Consider the following 2,926-nt stretch of genomic DNA (forward strand, 5'->3'; position numbering starts at 1 on the left):
TGAATCTTGTCCCATTCATCAATCGCAGAGCCACATCAGGAATGAATACACAAGTTACATAGCTACTTCAGTCAAAAATACCAAAAAATAAATCTAGTAGAACCCATTTATCAACAACCAAACAAGGACGGTATCAAAAATTCACAGCAATATCCCCAATAACATGAAATTAAAGAATCCCAGTACACAAAGTAAAACTTGTTCTAGATTACCCACCAAAAATCTCCACCATCCGACATGTTGACCTTTCTGGAGAATTAATCACTCCAGACAAAAAAAAATTAAAATAAACAATAAACAAAAGAGGATTATAACCAAAGGAAAGAAATATCAATAGATTAACAAAAGCAATCATGTATATAGAAAGTACCAAGAACAACGTAAATGCAAATATTATACCATTCAATTCCTAGATTATACAATTAACTTAATTTTCTATCTTGGTTACGTTCTACCGACAAATAAAATTCTTGATGACCCATTTCATTCAACCTTTTTACAATAATTATTTTGTGAATTGTGTGGTTAGATGTTAGAGAAAATGGTCATGAAACGTTTCTTTGAGCTAATAAAGATGGTAAAAATGGTGGATTTTGTAAGTTATGTGGGGCCCACAGTTAGATTTAACAGTTTTTGGGGATAAATTGTTAAGTTTAGGGTAAAAGACTAAATTGAACACATTTTGTTATACATGAAGGACTATTTCAATCACCTAAAATATATTAAGGACCAAAATAAATTAACCTCAATACATCAAGGACCATTTTGATAATTTTCTCTTAAGATATACATATATATAAATAAAAGATAAGACATATTTAATGTGATTAATTTATTTATGTGATAAATATTTGTAAACATATGCAAAAGTTTCTTAAAATATGAGTCGAAAACGTGAAAAATTCATCATGTATTCAAATGTACAATGAACATATTATAATTTAAATATTTAAATAAAATTTATAACAAATCTACGACGTTTGCTACCAATTCAATCTTAATATTAAAGTTAGAGAAACATAGTTTATGCATGCAAGGCTCGTGAATGCATAATCTTTTAATGAACAAGTATAAACAAAGAATTAAGTAATAAATTATTTTTTAATTTATAAAATAAATATTTATTTTTAATATAGTGAATAAATAAAAATGAACGAAAGAAGTAACTCTCGCCTAGTACACATCTTAAAGAATGATCAAGATGAAAGTATTCTGATCCATCATTCATTTTTACTTGTTTATTAGCTCACAAATAAAACTATTTTTTCATAGATTGCATTTTCCACTTAAAGTGGGACCTCGGATATAATGCAAATTCAAACTACTCATATCGTTCATTTTTATTTGTCATATTTCATTTTATAATAGTTAATTTGATTAATCTTTGAACCTACATGGATTAAATTAATTTAATATTTTTAAAATTTAAATATAGGTATTCGAAAACTATATAGAAAATATTATAAATTATAATTTTTCTCATATTTATATGATAAAAAATTAGTAGATTTTGCTTTAAAATTATATTTGTATTAATAAAATTATTAAATATGTACACATATTAAATTTAGAATTCATTTATTATAATTTAATATTATCATTGTAAAAATTTAGAACTCATAAAATTGAAATTCTAACTTTGTTCTGGATTTATAGAGTGCTTTGTTTTATTTTCTTAACTTTTTTTCATTAGTTTCTATACTCTTTCTGTCCCTTTTTACTTATCTTTTTTTTTTTTTACAAAAACTATTATACCCTCAATTTATTAATATTAAAATGTCTTTAAAAAATGCAGTGAGTAAAGATATTTGAGATCCTATCAATTAATAGAAGTAAAATGATAAACTCACTACAACAATCAATATTTTCTTAGTAAGTGTGTCAAGTCAAAATCTGACAAGCAAAGAGAAGAGGGAGTACTAATCTACATTGTATGAAATATCATTAAAGACAGTGTTATCGACACATTTTAAATTTTTAAGAATTTCTTGTATTATTCGTGATTAAGTATTTTTCATAAAATTTGGTAACAAAATATAAAAAATTATCATACCTTGATAAGAATATTTTGTGTAGAAGCAACTATATTACCTAAATACCAGAAAATGTCTCCCTTGAATCTCAAGACTCGTTCATTTTGTCAGTAATGAAGTTGTTGGTAAAGTAATTTTAAATTTTAATTAGTCAAATTAATATCGAATGTCAAATAATCTAAAAAATTACACTCTAAAATCTTTGATGTACTTCCTTTGTTCTTTTTTATTTATTACGTTTCGCTTCTCAAGAATTAAATTGTTAGAATTTAACTAATATTTTAAGATTATTTTTTTAATCATATTAATATGAGAGTGATTGGAACTTACTTTATTTTTTACTTTTTTGAAATATCTAATTAAAATTTGAAATTAGGAATCAATTTACTTCAATCTAGCTTAAAAACTAATTAAATTATTTTTTGTGAAGTAAAAGAAAGAAAGAATACTAATTAGGCAACTTGGAAGTTATACATTATTAATAGGCGTTTGACCATGCAATACCATATCACGATATGGAATCATGAGATGAAATTTCAAATTCTCCAAAAATCATGATATGGGAATTCCATATCATGATTTGGAATTTTTAAATACAAAAATTGATCCATAAGTTTATATTTTGTTAAAACAACCTCACATTTTATATTTACTAACCATTTATTTCATATGTAAATAAAATTTATAATCACATCATTGCTTTTTAAAATTTATTATTCTCACCAACATAAAATTTATTATTACTTTAAATTTGATGAATATAAATGATAAAGTAGGAATTGATTTGATGAATATAAATAAGAACGGGGGGAGTAATACTTTTTTGTTTTTTCATAATAAAAAAAACATTCTCTTTCGGCTACAAATGAAAATGTTTAAAGCAATTTAATATG

The sequence above is a fragment of the Solanum tuberosum genome, unplaced genomic scaffold (assembly GCF_000226075.1).
Source record: "Solanum tuberosum cultivar DM 1-3 516 R44 unplaced genomic scaffold, SolTub_3.0 scf00392, whole genome shotgun sequence".
In the NCBI taxonomy this organism is placed as follows: domain Eukaryota; kingdom Viridiplantae; phylum Streptophyta; class Magnoliopsida; order Solanales; family Solanaceae; genus Solanum; species Solanum tuberosum.